We start from the raw sequence: 19,531 nt of genomic DNA on the forward strand, positions 1-19,531 counted from the left end.
CATGTTATTTTCTGAATTGTTTATTATCTCGTTGAACGAGATAACTGTTGTCGACTTGGTGTTATTTAATGTTCATAACAGGCACGATCAACAATCTTTTTCATACGTTTTCATTCGTTGAACTAAATCCATTCTCTTAAAACGACACGCCCGCCGCCCCAGTTTCCGTGCGGTTGTTTATAGTGTACGTGAGGTTCGTGTTTTGCAGTTTGTAGTTTGTTTCTTCTGGTCTTGGAGTGCAACCAATACTCGTGTTAGCTTATTGAAGGATTCTGGTTGCAGTGTTGGCACGGTTTATTAGACAAACGTTTATAAAGCTTTCTGTTCCATCAAACATTTCCCTAGCACAGTTGTTTTTCTTAGGTTCCCTAGGTACGTATTGCAGTCAAATGTAAACCTCGAATCTATATCCAACTGTGGCAGCCTCAACAACCATCTGTTTAATGATGCTAGCAGAACCATTGGTGTCGATAAGATAGTGTGAGTGAGTGAGTTGGGTTTTACGCCTTTAGCAATATTCCAGCAATATCGCGGCGGGGCACACCAGACACACACATTGTACTCATGTGGGGAATCGAACCCGGGCTTCGGCGTGACGAGCGAACGCTTTAACCACTGGTCTACCCCATTTGCCAATCTCCATTAGACCAAAGGTTTGTTTTAGCATCTTAAATAACATCTGTGGGTAATTGTTGTCTGTCTGTCTGTTTGTCCGCAATATTCAAGCAATATCGCGGCGGGGGACACCAGAAATGGGCTTCACACATTGTACCCATGTGCGGAATCGAACCCGGGCCTTCAGTGTGACGAGCGAACGCTTTAACCACTGGTCTACCCCACCGTGTCGATAAGATAATTTACCATTAGACCAAAGGTTTGTTTTAGCAAGCAAATCGCGGCCACAGAAATATACTACCATGCCAATAATGGTTGTCACCCCTTCAATTTATTTAATTGGAGAGGGGTGTGGGGTGGGGTGTGAGGTGGGTTGGGGTGGGGAGGGTTGACAACCATTATTGGCATGAGTATATGTGGGTGACTGACTGTCTGTCTGTTTGTACTTTAATATCGCACTCAACAATATATGACAGCGGTCTGTAAACATCAGTTTCCGACAAGCCACCAGTGATTGACATCATGAGCATCGATCATGCATCAGTCAAGTCAGGCCTGACCGCTCATTTAGCTGGAGTATTGCTGAGTGCGGCGTTAAACAACAAACACACAAAATGTATTGCACATGCTAGTTTCAAATGCTCCTGTTAGTTGCCTCACGAGGCGGCAGAGTAGCCACGCTGGAGATCCGGGTTCGATTCCCCACACGAGTGAAATATGTGAAGCCCATTTCTGGTGTCCCTCGCCGTGATATTGCTGAAATATTGCAAAAGATAAACTCACTCACTCACTAGTCGCCTCAGGACAAGCACAGGTTGCATTATACATGTGTACTTGGTTGTAGGGCTCTGCAGGGTGGTAGAGCTGAATGGCGGTCGTTTAGGCACAGCGACGCCCTGTACAGAGTTGCGTCCCTTAGGGAGCCCGTACAGGCGGCCCTGTACAGAGTTGTGTCCCTTAGGGCCCCCCAGTAACTTATCACTGATAGTTCGAATCGCGATTTCCCCGATTATGGTTCTAGGTTCGTCCGTTAGATTCACAAGGTGATAAACAGCTGAGACCTGCATCACTTGGGGTTTCCAAGCAAATACGCTGTGATATAACTGGAATATTGCTCAATGCGGCGATAAACTCGACTCACTCACTTATCTCCAGCGGCATTCAAGGCCATCTGTTTTATGGCACTTAAGAACCTTTGATGCCGATAAGATGGTTAGCGTTATAACACTCTCTGCTGCATCAAGTATTTCTCAGGCAGCAGTTTTTCTCCGGTTTCCCAGCTACAAATCGCACTCAAATGTAATTCAGAAATATCCTTTCATTGCAACAATCCAGGGCAATCTGTTTATGTCACTTTGTAGGACCTTTGGTGTCGATAAGATAATTAACCAAAGGACAGATTGGTTGCCCCGCCATTTGTGTATGACGTGCATCAACAATAACAGTATATTTATGAAAAATGCGTAGCTATAGAACGACGGCGTGTGATTGATATCAAGAGCAACGCCTTACGTCGTGTGGGGGTTGTCCTGTATTCAGCCAAATCATCTCATACAACAGGTTTGATTGGGGACCGCTTCTAACAAAGAGGGAACGGTGGGGTAGACTAGTGGCGTTCTTTCATCACGCGGAAGACCCGGGTTCGATTCCCCACATGGGTACGATGTGTGAAGTCCATTTCTGGTGTCACCCGCCGTGATATTGCTGGAATATTGCTAAAAGCGGCGTAAAAACTAAACTCACTTGTAACCAAGAATCAGCACGGAGTTTTCACAACGTTGTGTTACCGATGTGCTGTCTAACATGGTTTAACAAATGACAAAAAGTTGGACAGCTGCAGGTGGTGGTGGAATTGGGTTTAACGTCGTGCTTGAGAATATTTCGCTCATATGACGACGTGCATGCGTGTGTATGTGTATGTGCGGCTGCTTGTACTAGCCCAGACTGAAGCTGGTTTTATAGTGCTACCCCACTGAGATACCATGCCGCAGTGAAGCATGAATACCCCACTCAGACACATTATACTGACTCCGAGCCGACCAGTCCTTGATGTACCCATTAATGCCGAGCGCCAGACAGGGACCAACAAGTACCAGATTTTAACGTCTTTTGGTATGACGCAGTCGGGGATCGAACCCACGACCTTCCGCACTCCGGGCGGACGCTCTAACCACTACATCGCGGAGGCGGTTGACAGCTGCAGGTACTATGATTTGGGGAAACTTGAACAAATTGGTTATTCGTTTGAATTATTGATTCGTTTAGTTGGTTATGATCTATGGCTTGACAACCACACACTAGTATTTTCACCAATTAAGTACTAGTCTACAAAAATAATTTGCTGACACGGTTTTATTTACTTGATGATTTTTATGACCTTCAAGTAACATCACAGTGGGTAGATTAATGTGTATGAGGAGAGCTCAAAGGAAAACAAATCTTCTTCATTAATTTTATCACTTGGATGACCCATAAGCAATGGAATGTTTCCCGCAGACAGAGGGTTTGTAATGGTCGAAATCAGGGAGAATCTGGGAATGGAACCGAAACCGGCGGATCTTACCACGGTTAAGGGACGCAACTCCGTATATGGAATTTGTGACCACACGGGTGTCTAGTCACTTTTACCTCCCTTAATGTCCCGTCTGGCTCGTGGCATACACTACCGAGCAAAACGTTTTTGTACTGTAGGTTTTTGTATGCAAATAGATCGCTCTCTCTCTCTCTCTCTCTCTCTCCCTGTCTCTCTCTCTCTCTCTCTCTCTCTCTCTCTCTCTCTCTCTCACTCTCTCTCTCTGTCTGTCTCTCTCTCACTCTATCTCTCTCTCTCACTCTCTCTCTCTCTCTCTCTCTCTCTCTCTCTCTCTATCTCTACCTCTCACTCTCTCTCTCTAAAACGTTGTCTTCAATGTAAAACAGGTGTTTAAACGTTATCAAAACGTTTCGCAGGAACACTAAAGGTCCAAAACACAGTGATGAATCCGTATCTAATGCAACGCCAGTTTTATTTATTTACACTTTTAGCAACAAAATGTGGTATATATATATTGTCAGACAATATATTTAGTAGTGGGTGTAAATAATACATGAATGATAGCATATATAGTAACATAGAAAGCCAGTCTCTCCGTTCGCGCGGAATTCTCCACAAAATGGTAAACTTCTGTGTCTTCTGACTTTAGTCACTTCTGAATTTCAATCAATGTGCACATTAATAACTTGACCGTTGTGAGATGACCTCATATCCCCCAATCGTTAGTCAAAAGTGAAGATCTGAAGACGAGGAATTTAAACATGCATGTACAAAACGTCGACTATTCGACTTAATCAATAGTCTGTATAGTGAGCATCGTGGAGCCCTACTCCATCAAGGATTTCATCATGAAGTAATTGATCCATGAAGCTTGAGATCCATCACATCTGTAGACACGGCAGATTGACTGGAGTCTCGTTCACCGATACTCCCATAATGGCAGATTTCTATGGATCTGTGTTCATGTATACTTCCGCGTCCGCATCACTGACTTGGTCATCTTCATCACTTCACTTGTCAGATCCTTCCGCCATCGATACTCGAGACTGGATAAACAGAATGGACGCTCCTCTGTATTGACCCTTTGTGGTAATTTTGGGTGAGAACAGGTCGAGAGTAAGAGACGGTTTATGTGGGGATTGGGTGGAAACAATGCCTGGCTGGTATCATTAAAATCTAGCGCTCAGTAAACGGTTTGTTCGTTGACGAGAATACTGTAGAGGTCACCGTCATATTGAGAAGGCAATGGGCCATTCTTCACTTACTCATACCTTTATAACTATTACTCAACCAAATATTAGCTATGTTTAATAATAAATACAAAAGGCGAACGAAAACAGGACACATTTGCCTATAGATTAAAATGCTAAACACCACTGGCCATATAATCATATATACTTCTGGACACAGGCAAACTGTAGCGCAAATATAGGGTTGCGCAACAAAGAGAAAAATGACCAGTCTTCCTATATCTTTGCGCTACAGTTTGCCTGTGTTCTGGAGGGGGGCCATGTTTGGGAAGTCTTTCATACAGTCCCTGAAACAAATACACCCAATGCAGCACATGGAAGTCTAGAATATGTGGCAAGTCTCGATAACCTCAGTTTCTGAAAAAGAAGAAAGTCTCTCGCCTCCTATTTATTATATTTTTTAGTATACTTTAGGACCCGTTTTTCTGTAATATATGTTGTTCATTTCAGAGACTAACTGTTAGTCTAGTGTCTTGGTAGCATAAGGTGATATGAAGAGCGAGCTGTAGTCTGTCTCACAGTCCCTAAACCGCATTATTTTCCCTATTCTCCAACCATCCCTGCAATGCTAAAGTCCTAAATGAAGCAAGTCTAGTTATCCTCAGCTTCTGGATCTCACATCCCCTTGGGGATCCTTTTTAATTTAAATGGGATTATTCGTTTTTATCAAAAATTATACATATTCATAGATTAAGCATTAGCCTAGGCGAGCTGGTTTGCAACAGGTCCGTGGGCTACTTACATGCAGTATAACAGCGATAACGGTACTCGTCGTCATATCTTACAACCTACTGTGTAGTGATACTCATCTTGCGTATCAGTTACTAGTCTGTCATACATACCCTGAAACAAACATATCCAAGAAAGCCCATGAAGGTCTAGAATATGTGGCAATTCTAGATTTTCACAGTTTCAGGAAAAATGAAAATGAAGAAGTCTCAGGGCTCCTTTTCATTATATAGATATATTTCTAAGATGCCTAGCGGTTAGAACAATCGAAAAAAACCTACATTATCAGACAATAACGGTATAGTTTTTTGATGACGTAACAATTGAATGACGTTTTCCCGGCACTGCGCCATTCTAGTGTGCCCCCTCGTAATCGAACCATTTTACATTACGTCACAATGTAAGCGACGTCACGATGCATGTCAGTTGTCATCGCCTCGTACGGCCTCCTACAGTAAACTACACCGTTGCATCCAGTTTCTTGGTTTGCTGTTGCTTCACGCAGCTAACATCACTGGTGGAAACATTACGTTTATGTTTTACGACGGTTAAAATGTGTCATTTCGACTCACAAGTTTTCAGCGACACGGTAACGTTCGTAATGTTTACATTCCCACAATGCAATTGTGGAATGTCGCTTGACTACTCAACTTCCTCTGGATGTACTGATCTAAACTTACGCTGGTAGTAGAAATGCAACGTTCATATTGCCCCATATGGTTTACGTTAATGACAGATGTAATTAAAATAATTCAGAGAAGATATTTAATCCGAATGTAAACCGTCATCAAACTGTTATCATTTGTTTTTTTCTGGTAACGTTCGTCTTAACGTAGGGGGCAGACACATCAATAGAACAGCGCGCCAGTTAGCCCTGTGCGAGGATTCTTAATTTAGGTCACCGACACCGTCGTTTGTTTTCTGCCTTAAATTAATCGTAATTATCTTTAGAAAGTATTAAATTTGGCATCTTAGAAAAGAAAGCGTCCTCGTGCTTTAACTATAATAGTTCAGGGCAAAAGTGTGTTTTATTACACTATACATGGTGGTAGAGCGAAGTGTATTTCTTAAATAGAGAATCTCACCCAAGTGTCTACTGCTATCAATTATATCAACATGAGTTGATAAAGTTACAAATATCCGAGGCTTGCCGAGGATATTTTTACCTTTATCAACGAGTGTTGATGTAATTGATATCAGTAGACACGAGGGGGAGATTCTATTTATCATCAAAAATCATTCTTCATTAGTTTTCTATGACAAATGTACATCTCTCAACACTTTACTACCAATTAGATTTGCAGTGCAGTGATGTCATAGCATTGTGACGTCATCAAGTTGATGACGTCATAGCATTGTACAAAATCTACTGTCAAAAGGATATCTCCTAGGAGATATCATATGATCTCACACAAGCGATATCTCCTGTGGAACACCGTTTTGGGTGATAAATTTTATTATGAACTGTTTTATCTGCAAAATATGTTCATTTCAGAGACTAGTTGTTAGTCTATTCAGTTACTATCGGGCTAGATTACAAAACATACATTCGTACTTTCTACTGGAGATGGGTGTGGGTAGCATAACAGCGATAACGATACTATCACCGGCCTTGCAGTCTACTGTGGGTATATACGCGATTCGAATAGCAAGAGGACAGTGCCTAGTGGTTAAAGCGTTCGCTTGGATTCGATAGCTACATGGGTACAATGTGTAAAGCCCATTTCTGATGTCCCTCGCCGTGATATTGCTGTAATATTACTAAAAGCGGCGTAAAATCATACTCACTCACTCACTCGAATAGTAGGAATCACCGATGTATTCATGTTGTTTCATCACCTGCTATTGCGATGTAATGACTTAAGTTTGGGACACGTCTATATACGACATGAATCTTACAGTTGCACAAAGCGGCCTTAAACCCAACTCACTCACGCATGCATAAGTGTAGTTATAAACAATATGTCGGATGTATTCACCGTGTTCCTTCTCCATATCATCATCATCATCATCATTATTTACAGAACGTTATCGCCATCTTCCTAATTCAATGACTGCGGCAGGTATTGTCCTAACCGTCAGTTTGTTCCCCTCTCATTCGTTTCTCGAGTTATCCGTGAAGATCCGGGTTAGAATTGGTCTACAGCAACCCATGCTTGTCGTAAGAGACGACTAACGGGATCGGGTGGTCAGTCTCGCTGACTTGGTTGACACATGTCATCGTATCTCAATTGCGTAGATCGATGTTCATGATGTTGATCACTAGATTGTCTGGTCCAGACTCGATTATTTACAAACCGCCGCCATATAGCTGGAATATTGCCGAGTGCGGCGTTAAACAAACAAACAAATGTTTCTCGAGCACTGCCACGAGTAGGGTCAAATACAGGAGGCGCGTGCGGTCTATCGAGTAGGACATAAACGAAAACAGATGTGTGTAATGGTGCCCACCGCCAAGATGTTTGAATATTTCCATTAACTGATTGTTATTTTACACTGTTCCAGTTATATAGTGGCAGTCCGTACATGGACGGCTCTGGACCAGACAATCCAGTGATTGTTATCTCGTTTGCCTTGGCTTTCCGTTTTCGATGCGACGGTTTGCATCAACCAAGTAAGCGAGTTTGACCATCCGGTTCGGTACTATTAATCGCCTCTTACGACAAGCATGGGTTGCTTAGGAGGACCACTGCTATACACGGGGCTCTCATACAGACTGAGTGCGCCATTACAGTTTGTATCTGTAGAGAGGGCATGGTATTTTACAACCGTATACATTCAGCTGAAACACACACACACACACACACACACACACACACACACACACACACACACACACACACACACACACACATATATATATATAATATATATATATATATATATATATATATATCACGGTAGATATATGTAATCTATGTGAAGGAGAGTCCAACCAGTGGGCAATAGTATGAGCATCGATCTTCTCCGTCAGAAATAACGTCCAAACACATACCTACCCACCGTTCTTCATTATAAAGTCGGCCCAAATGTACATGGGGGTAGAGCGAACTGTATTTCTTAATTCGTGCTCAAACTATCGTCTGTGGTGGAAATTCATTTTCATAATAATAAGAAATGTACAATATCAAGCCCTTCCCTAAACCTGCGTGGGTTACGTTCGCTTGACACACCTGAAATCTTTAGACTACTACATGCACATCTTGCAATATGCATGCACAACCATGCTCCCCAGTGTATGCCACTAGATTAAATCTTTTATACAAACAGGGGATTGTCACAATGATGGATTATTATTACAACCATACGTGTTGTGTCCACATGTTGTTGACTAATATGTTGCAACGTTAGCAGAATATATCCAATGTGGGCTGATACAAACGTTATCTCCCGCCTCTGGGGATGTACCCTGACGTAACACGGTCTACCGCTTATCACATACGTGATATAAACTATTTATTACCCATTCCAAGACACCCTCGTGAGTGTACCTTGCAGGTCTGCTGGAAACACTTCCCTACACCTGACTGGGATCGGATGCCAAAAATGTCTTTCCCCGTTGAATGAGGAAATAGACTTTTGACAAACAAATGGCAAATACATCGGGTTTGGGGTAATTCTATTACAGCAAGGAAACGCCAGTAGGACATCCTGTAGAAGCACCTCGCGTATGCACTTACCTTGCTCTTATTAAGTTCAAAGAATTCCCGTGTTTCAACAACCTTGACATTATAGAAGGTAATATTAAACTGACACGTGCCGATAATAAAAAACGGTAATAAAGAGTATAATAATGATATCAGAGATGAAAACCATAGAGCGTGACTTTTCAGTAAAAAATATTCATATTCCTGATCAAACACCCTTCAATGCCGTGTTATTGGGGCAATGGATTTCTTTAAAACGTCATGTGCATCGCGAGATAGAATACATCCAATAGGAGCGCTTTCGGTTCCCTATTATGTAAGTTGTTTATGAAATGTGTAACGGTTGGTGGCAACAATCACAAACACATGCGCTGAGAATTAAGTGAATCTCCTCCTCAACCTGAACTATCCAAATCTACTCCAGTACGCGCGTGTGTTCTAAATGACTGATCATCCGGAACAGGACGCCGTATCGTCTGCTATGTAAAATGGCGTCGCCGCAAGCTTCCCGACGCCTGACTACACATCGTACACGCCGGCTTCCCGAGTATAGGAGTATGGAGTGGTATGTGCAGAATGCACGTGGAACATCATCGCGAGCCGACAGTAGGAACCGAAGATTCCCGGATGTAAACGTCAGCACACTTTGGTAAACTCAAGCAGACGACATCAAGGCGGTGCATGGGACTGTCTAATAGTGTGCCATTATTGGCAGGAACATGAAGAGATATTTGACCGACTGCCTATGGCCATTTGCTTAACAAATCATTACTGGGATTTACTTTTATGTGGCGTGATGTTTTACCGATGGGAATAAAAACACTCAGCGTGGCTTTTCTGCCATTATTATGTCGGGGTCGACGCTTTTCTAGGCTAGGCCCGGGGGTCGATACATAGCATCTACAGTTGCTATTATAAACAGCTGGCCATTGTGTTTGCTGTCTGAATGTTTATCGAACATGTTGGAAGAAAGGTTACTTTGGGATTTTAGTAAAGCTGAATTAACTCTTCAAAGAAGCCTTGGCATCACAAATATGATTGGGATTTCCGGAAGCATGAACGTTTATACAGACATTATCCTACAATGATACAGGTTTATAGATACGGGGTAGCCCAGTGGTTACATTGTGCAGTCAAGCCTAAGGTCCGAGTTCGATTTCCCATGGTGTGCCATGTGTAAATCCGATTTCTAGTGTCATCCGTACTGATAAATATTACTGATATACGGTTAAATACAAAACCCTACCTACTCACTGGCACGATATGATAGCCTACTATAACACGAGACCACGGTATACAAAGGCACTTCAAGCATATAGCTCGTTTTCGAAAAGGGGCTGCGTTGCAGTTTGTTTGCCTGCCGCCTCAAGCGGACTAATCCTGAAGTTAATGCAATTTTCTGAAATGACTCTACTTGAGCTTGAAATGTGGACCATACCCTCAAGCTGTGTCTCTGTTCATTCATACTCTGCTACTAGTCGTCTAGTGGACATATAGAAGGACGAAATGGTTGTTGCCAGAAATCTAGGATGGTGCCACTAGCCCAAAATGGGCCGCGGACTGACACTCCTTTCATATTTAGATAGTGTTATGCGCTTCTATCAAAACTATACATGTTCAGAGACTGAACGTTAGTCTACCTGAAGGTAAAGAGTGAGTGAGTGACTTTGGTTTTGCGCCGCTTTTAGCAATATTCCAGCAACATCACGGAGGGGGACACCACATTATGCTCATGTAAGGAATCGAACACGGGTCTTCGGCGTGACGAGCGAACGCTTTAACCACTAGGCTACCTCACCGCCCCTGAGAGTAAAGAACTACAGATAGGTATCAACGTCTTATACATACAGATCATCACGTAACAAAGGCCTGTTTTTGTAACCTAATAGATACATACCATGTTACGTTCTTTTCGTTGTGTCAGAACAACAAAAGCCGTAATGTGTAGAATTAACCCCCTTTCTTTTTTATAACTCATAACCCTGTATTTGACAGTGAAAGTGCTAGTCATTCTCCTTAGAGATTAAATTCAGTTGGGGTTCATGTCTAGTCTGGAATGATTTAGCACTCTCTCGTAGATTTCCGTGTCGGGGTCGTTCGTTCGAATCCAATTCGCTTGAATTGTGACTGTTGGTCTGTCGTCGCCAAAGCCGCCTTCCTGCCATATGTGTGACCAAAGTGGTACACAGCCCTATTTGTCTCAGATCGAATTTTCCTCCTACATAAAGTTGACATACCGTGATATAACTGAAATACTAATCAAATTCGGGTTATTACATACAAGGGCCACAATTCCTTTCCATAACCAGGAAATATCGGCAAAGACCAGGGCTCAGATGCACAAAACTATGTTAACTCTTCTACTCTATCGGCTTACGATGGTCTTACTGTTATGATCTCTTTGTGCAACGGGGCCCAGAGTCCACTGAAGGAGTCCAACTAAGTCATAAACAGGTGTTTATGAATCATTATCACACAATACAATTTCATGGTACAACTTATTTCATTCACTTTATACGCTTGATTTATAAGTTAACCCTAAATGTTCCTAGACACACTGGTCGAAGAAGGTGATATTTAGCGGTTACATCCTCGTCGTTGATGATAATTCGCCATCGACCACGTGGTTAATAACGTGGGCCACACGGCGGTTTAGCCTTGCTCTCGTTTATCATAATGACAATGACATTTCCCCGTGATCTGCTATAAATACCAATTATTAATGATGATATGCATAAGCCATTATTGCACGTTAACCGTTATGTATTATACGCGGTGACTATTAAAAATCTCCAGAACGATGTGACATTTGGAGGTCGAGAAAGGGTATAATGTGTGTCTTCAAGCTGTGAATAAATTATACAATTATGAAAAGTACATGTATGATTACCGCACAGGGTGTGAGGTTAGTATAACTTGTAATTACACGCATCAAGAGACAATCAGTACCAGTACCGTATTTACTGAAATAATCTTAAGCATAGATTGACGAACAAGATTCGTCTAGATCTGAGTACTTTGTTTACAGTGAATGAGTATAGTTTTACGCCATTTCAGCAATATTCCAGCAATATCACCTCTGTGGATACCAGAAATGGACTTTACACAGTATACCCATGTGGGGACTCGAACTCGAGCCCTCGGCGCGACAAACGAACGCTTGAACCACGAAGCTACACTACCCCTCCTCACTCTTGTATAGGTTGGTATCCATAGCTGTATACAGACATGCTGCGTGTGTTTAACAACCACAGCTCTATCTACAATATAGTGGATGTACTACAGTGAGTGAGTGAGGTGAAATGTGGTTTAACGTCGCACTTAAGAATATTTCGCTCATATGACGACGTGCATGTGGGTATGTGTGGCTGCTTGTACTAGCCAACACCTAAGCTGGTTTTATAGTGCTAACTCACTGATATGCCATGCCGCAGTTAAGCATGAATACCCCTCAGACACATTATGCTGACTCCGAGCCGACCAGTCCTTGTTGTACCCATTAATGCCGAGCGCCAGGCAGGGACCCACAAGTATACCATATTTTAACGTCTTTTGGTATGACGCGGTCGGGGATCGAACCCGCGACCTTCCGCTCTCCGGGCGGACGCTCTAACCACTACACCACGAAGGCGGTCGAGTGAGTGAGTGAGTGAGGGAGGAGTTTAGTACATGAGCAAGTTAAAGGAGCTGACAAACTTAGAAAATGAACGAGGCAAGAAAGGTTACCATGTTTACATTTGACGTTGGTATTATTCAGCTACGTTTTGTAGCAAAGCTGATGCATTGAGAAATTGTTTACACTTACGCCCTCAGATTCTACTAGTAATAGAAGACTACTATTTTTGTTTAGGATATTTCTATCGTCCTCGGAACAATTTAGTAGTCTCGGGCAAACAGTCTAGTGCGAATTTCGAAGGCTATAAATGATCACGTACCAATGTCCGTGTCACGCAAAACAGTGGGGAAAGGGACAATAGTTTCATATTACTGTATCTATCGTGTTTACATGAATTTGGAAACATAGCATGTCCGCCAACATCAGAATGTCATGGTCCGATTTCGATGAGTGATGGCTATTTACTGAACAATGGCTGTACTGTTGACCAGGTTCAGCGTTGAGGCGGGGTCGCAGTTTAAACGTTATATCAACAGGGAGCTGTCAGTCAGTAGGGATGCTGAACGCTGTACCATTAATTGATAGGAACTTCGAGGCGTAGCTCACAGACGTAATGAAAGGGATAACAGTTTATATAGAATGTAAACACGTGCAAATAAATATAAATACCTCTCGTGGCGCAATATATTTAAATGAGATTTTATAAGTGTAATCAAATAGGAAAATATATACCTTTAACCGAATATATACTCAAAACACAGTGCAATGATTAAAATGAGAACGCTATACCTTGGATGTGTTTGTGGGAATATTATTCACGTGACTCATGAGAAATACTTTGCCGTGCATGACAATGGTAAAAGGATCGATACCAAAATGTCGCTTTAATAAAGTTATTATTCATAAACCTTAGTCTACTTTATCATCCGTTAGATTCTCATGAATGCCTATCCAACGGTAGGGTCATTTTAATTTTGGTCTTAGCGATAAAAGATGTGTACAAAGAAAATGATTCTCCGACCTCACGGGAGTAGTTGTTTCTGAGTTGACGAAATGTGTGTTCAGAAATACAAAACATCAATATGCACATTACATTTGAGCAACAGGTCACTGTTTGCAATGACGCGAGAATGTCCGTCTATTTATGAAATCTCGCGATATTTACGTTGCCAATTTGTTGAGATTTAAATGTCCGACCTTCCTTCGACCAACCATTCACCTCGCGTATCCCTTTCAGTGGGAGTTATCTCCCCTTTTCGTTTCAATAGGACAGTATTGAGTTCGGTTTGTTATTTTCACTGCATAGCGTTATGTGGTACCCCTGTGGTATATACGTACATACGCCATGCCGTCAACCCGGGTTCGATTCCTGATGCATGGTTAAATGTGTGAAGCCGAATTTCTTCACGAAATAGTGGAATTAAATCACACACATTCTGAACATGCATAAAGAGATGACCTGCTATTCAACAAGAAGTGATTACATTGTATTAGATGGGTGCAAGTGTGTTGCGGTTAACGTATTCAACCTATTAACGTTTTGATAACTTCGACTGACTGACTGAGTTTTGGTTTTACGCCGCTTTTAGCAATATTCCAGCAACATCACGGCGGTTGATAACTTCGATATTGTTTGAGTTCCTACATATTTTCATAAAATTTAGTTAGGATTGGAATTCAGATGTAATGAGTGTTTGGCTATCACTTTAACTCCCGTTGGTATACATTCCTGTAGGGAGTATAATTAAGGCAACAAACCTTACCAGACCATTCAAACAGATTTTAACAACGGAAATGAATTGATTAGTTAATACTAATATATTTAACCTGTCACAGCAGGCGAGAATGTCCATGAGACGAGTATTATTCAGGCTGCCGCCTATCTCCGATCGGAGCGGAAAATTGCTATTGCTATTTATTCTTAAGTTTGTTCCCGCAATCTCAAGGGCCCAACAACAAACAACTGCTATCTTCTGCCAAACACTGAGAGTAAACTTTGATAGTCGGCAGATAAATCGAAAATGTTCATTCTTGCCACAGTATTAGTAGCGTAAGAGCAGACAGTCGGTATTGGGCAGTGCTAATTTTCAGAGCTAGGTGATAGTTAAATAATTATAGTGATACGAGGAAGAGAGGCTTAATTTCAAGTAGTTAAAAAAACATTTACTTTCCGTGTTAATGTTTTATGCATTGTTTGACAAAGTTGACAGTGTATATTTCCGATTGCTGTCGTGTGCTGATGTTTTTTATCCGAAATGCTGAGTTTCGAATCATAATAACAATCATATCCTAGACAACTGCACGTCTGTGACACACGGCACGTTTCATGCATCACACAAATATGTATAGGGTCGCAAATGTCATATAATAATCAGAACAACAATAACAATATCAACAACAAGGGCGACGACAACCACCATGATGATGACGACGACGACGATTATGATGATGCCGATGATGACGGCGACGACGATACAACTTTCTTCAAATGTTGTCTTTAAAAGAAATATCTTAGGTCTCAATAACTGTACGTTGTGATATGTGATAATCGCAGGTTTTACATGCCTTATTTGAGAAATGCAGCTTCTTATTGTATATTAACTGACTGACTGACTGACTGACTGAGTTTTGGTTTTACGCCGCTTTTAGCAATATTCCAGCAACACCACGGCGGGGGACACCACAAATGGGCTTCACACATTGTACCCATGTGGGAATTCGAACCCGGGTCCTCGGCGTGACGAGCCAACGCTTTAACCACTAGGCTACCCCACCGCCCCTATTGTATATTAACAATAATGCCAGATAAGAATAACTCAGTACAATATATATGAAATGAGGACGTCTAAACAATTTGCATATCTTTGCATTTATATATGTAACTGTATACTCTTATTCCGTCGGCTTCATATGGGCAATACGTATTACTGATTCATTGACTATTGCAAATATAAAGCATGGTATGTACGCAATAATAGAGAACAAAACCACAAAGAAAATATATATGTGTTGCTTTTTGAAGATGGGGACAGCAGTATATGTTAGATTAATATTTGAATGATTAACAATAAATTGAGCAATAACAATAGGGGTTGAGGTGGGAAGACCCCGAAGTTTCACGTCCCTATATGAATTTACTTACCTTTCGAGTAGATCTTGAATTGGGTGGAAACACTTCTGCTTCCTGTTTTATTGTGTCTTATTTATTATGAGGACATTTCAAAGAACTGCTGCTTATCTTATTAAAAAATCAAATGTACCGTCCTGTTGACGCTTGGTTGTATGACGTTATCGGCTCACCGATTCCAAGCTGAACTTAAAAATTACGTCTGTATATTATAGGGCCAGGTCTAATCTGCCTCACGGTCCCTGGACCACATTATAATCCCTGATGCCTTGCCCTCTCTGCAATGCTAAAGCCATAAATGAAGCAAGTCTAGATTGCCTCTGAATTTCCCATTTCACTGGGGCTCCTTTTCAATAACTATTAAAATGTTTGTTACAATCAAAACTATATATGTTCAGAAACTAAGCGTTAGTCTAGGCCAGGGCAGTTATGTGAATTTTGTAAAAGAGGGTATGTGGAAATGTTTACATGCGTTAAGGGGCGTTGTTAACTTTTAAATATTCTTAACATGATATTTATTTCACTAACTAACATCTCGAGTGTATGTGTTATGCTAACGTTTTTTTGAAGCCAACATGGTTTAGAAAACACATGAATAATGGATGTCTTTAACAAACATGCAGAAAATTCAACACGCACAGAGTTCGATAAAAAAAAAGACATGCTTAAAATCTAAATCATTGAAGCCAGTATTGATATTGACAGAAAAGTATAAAATTTAGATGTTGATTGCACCTGGTTGACGGATTTCATTGCTGTAGTATAACGGTACAAAACCATAAGTTTCAAAGAGATATTATAGCAGCTTTTGAATAAGACTCTTTCTTGTCACGGTTGCTTTTGCGTAACCTTCAAAAGGGACCTGAACCTTCAGTGTATTGTGTCACCTGTGCGATAGCTCATTATTGTATGCGAGTTTGATGTCACCGCCTTGACAGTCCACTTCCGGTATTTATCCTCCCTCGGTAAGAAGGCGTCTTACAAGGTTAGAAATCTAAACCTAAGTCTATGGCTGACCTTATGTTTGCATGAGAAGTGTACATACTGTGTTGGAGTGTATTCAGTAGATTTAGAATAGACTAAATAGTTCAACAAATTGTTAACCGAAATCACGTACATTATACGAGGTACGCGTTTTATTGATGGAACAGCCGCCGTGGTTATTTCTGTACGCTTATCCCTGTGTATTTGCATATTAGGAAGCCTGGTTTGTGGATCTGGGTCATACGGCGGCGCTTTTACTGCCCAAGGATTTTCGTTGTTTGATTTTCAGGTAAGAAATATATTGCTGAATAATATCTGCGCGTTTGTGATCGGAAAAGAAAGCTAGTGGATGCTTGAAAAGAGTGATTGCAGCCCTTCACTTATATCGCGTGAAGCCAACACATTTGCAAGTGAACTCGGGACCGGTATTTCGGTACCTTCCAAAGCTAATTGCAATAGCGTAATAGTTATGAAATGCAGAATTACTGTTGTATGATCTAAGACTGAAAAATGAAAACGTATCGTATCGGTTGATTTGAAGGATTTAGTACAGCTATGTGTAAAATGTTCCGATCATGAAGTAAGCCGCCATTTTGGATAGTGAAGCATATGAGTCGGCCATTGGCAGTAGCCTTCGTTCAGGTGTGTCGGGGTACAAAATATTCCTTTTCACTTGCGGAGATCAACGCTTAGTATCTCCACACAACTATAGCTGAATGTGTGAATAATGTCTGTTTCAGCAAATGTTGTTATTAGGGTAAGGTATTTGTAGCTGATGGCTGACGCCGGCCGGTGCATCCATCCTCTGTTCACCTTGTAACTTGACTTCATTATTCGCTGTTGCGCTTCATTCAATTCAACACAATTGTTTGAATAGTGTGTTACCTGTATTGCTATACTCAACATTCGAATTTAAATGTTTTACCTTACAAAATCCAATGAAATGGGTTTCATTTGGTATTTTCACTCAGTGTGCACATTATTCATATGGTTGAGCATGATGACATGAATCATATCGTGATTCACAGTGATCATAGCATTGTTTGATCTTTGATCATTACACATAGACTATGTGCACCAGTCAGAAGTGTAACAAACTTTCAATGATTCAGATCAAGACATTGGTTTTTACTAAATATTCAATACATATGTAAAGTTATTCCTGAAATTGGCTTCCTTTATATTTTTTCGATATTTTTTGAAGTGTTAAATCCTGCTTTAGGTTGATATTTAGTTACCTTTTCGTATGTCTGAGCCATAAACCTACTATCAAATAAGTTCACATAAAACTGTGAAGCAAATGTCAAGCCCATTGTAGTAAAGCAAATGTGTCAGCCCATGTTACTAATAGTAATATGCTGGTTAATGTTTATCTAATCTTGTTACTTCTGCAATAAATTTTGATACGGCTGAGGTCAACGTGCAACATCTCCTACATATGCTTGGTCATGCCCGCTGGCGTCTGGGGACGGCTGGTTCAAGCGGGGCTTCACGGAGAGCAAATCAATGAATGGGGACTATCTTGTCATGACCAATTGTGGGTGGGAGGTATTGTTGTTTGAGGTCAGCTGAGGTCAAGGAACAGCATGTTTAGTTCACCTGTTGTTTCAGGCAAATACCTGAACATCCTGCAACCAATGAACATGTTTTGGTTTTGTAATGATGGAAATTTGCTGAATTTAGTTATTTGAATGAAATCCTTTTTGAGTAAGCACAAGATGACATTTAATATGTATGCTGAATTTCAGTAAGTGGAAAGCCTAAACAGAATACAGTGGATCATTGGGCTAGAATGCACTTTACCGGGCGCAGCCCTCGCTGCTCCCTTTACGATCCTTAGGGTTAGGGTATGCCACCCTTTACGATCCTTAGGGTTAGGCACCCTTTACGATCCTTAGGGTTAGGGAACCCCAGCAGCGCTAATTAATCTGAAAAAGTGTGCCCGGTAAAGTGCATTACTCACGATCATTGTCAGTATAAAATACAAGTGTATAACCTTTTGTTAACAATAACATTTTGTGCTTCCGGTGATTTAAAAGCTGTTCCCCAACCTGCCATGCTTAAGAATAAAAAATCCCTTTGCTTAATATACTGCCTGGTACAATATCTTTAGTCTGTGGTGATGTATATTATTTGTTCCTTTTTCAATTTGTCTGTCAGCATACACTTCCTTAACAGCAAAGGTGATGGTTTGATGTAGATTTCACAGTCTAATTATTTCTTGAATATATTGATCATGCCATTACACTGTTTCCTACCACACAGAAATAGTAATAGCATTTGTATGTTAATGTATAGAACGTCAAGATTAGTTTGATGAACACATCCATAAACCTGTGTAATAAAGAAAATGAATACCTTTTAATTGGAACAGGTCAGTGGCATACAACTACATTTTCTACTTGTTACCATGGTGGTAGTTCTACAGCTGCCTGGGACTTACTTCTAAAGCATATCCTGCAGATCATGTCCCACACCCTGTAATTAATTTCAGGATATGTGTTGCTGAGTTCAAGTGCGGTTGATTCATACAGGCAGTACGCAGCAATTACCAGTCACAACACATTGTTGCACCATCAATACACTACACAAATGCTATGCTTGGGTCATTCAAGTCACTGTAGACAAATGGCAGCCAGCCAGTGAAGAGGTTTGGGCATTATTGCAAGATCAGCAATAAATGTTGGCTTCAGCATATTGATAATCAATAGTTAGGTTCTGTCGTGTCAGACTGAAATCCTGATTGAAGGAGCATGTTCTCAGCTCATTTACCGTCATGTTTGTGGACCATCATGAATATATGCAGCCCAATCTAAAGTTCATTAGAATTCACTGAGTGAGATACTTAAACAAGAAACGATTGTAGTTTTGACTGGGATACAACAAAAGGTACTTGTTTTCGAGTATTATTCTTGTTATTTGTGAGACAGCATGTCAATACGCCCAACTTCACCTCAGTCATTCTTCAATGTGGGTCTCATTAGCATTCTAATTATGTGTAGACTTCTTGTCGTTCTTGTTGTGCCCTGT

The 19,531-nt window shown here is 41.1% G+C and overlaps 1 protein-coding gene across 11 annotated transcripts in view; it reads left to right on the forward strand.

Moving 5' to 3' along the window:
* The first annotated feature begins 16,658 nt into the window (after positions 1 to 16,658).
* Positions 16,659 to 19,531, forward strand: part of LOC124267549 (protein hu-li tai shao-like) — a 59,598-nt gene continuing 56,725 nt past the window's right edge. For all 11 annotated transcript variants that reach the window (XM_046702476.1, XM_046702480.1, XM_046702481.1 and 8 more), the window contains exon 1: positions 16,659 to 16,790. The gene's annotated coding sequence lies outside the window, so the exon portion shown is untranslated. The remainder of the gene's footprint in view (positions 16,791 to 19,531) is intronic.

The sequence above is a fragment of the Haliotis rubra genome, unplaced genomic scaffold, assembly GCF_003918875.1.
Source record: "Haliotis rubra isolate DU_JTF1 unplaced genomic scaffold, ASM391887v1 Scf132, whole genome shotgun sequence".
In the NCBI taxonomy this organism is placed as follows: Eukaryota; Metazoa; Mollusca; class Gastropoda; order Lepetellida; family Haliotidae; genus Haliotis; species Haliotis rubra.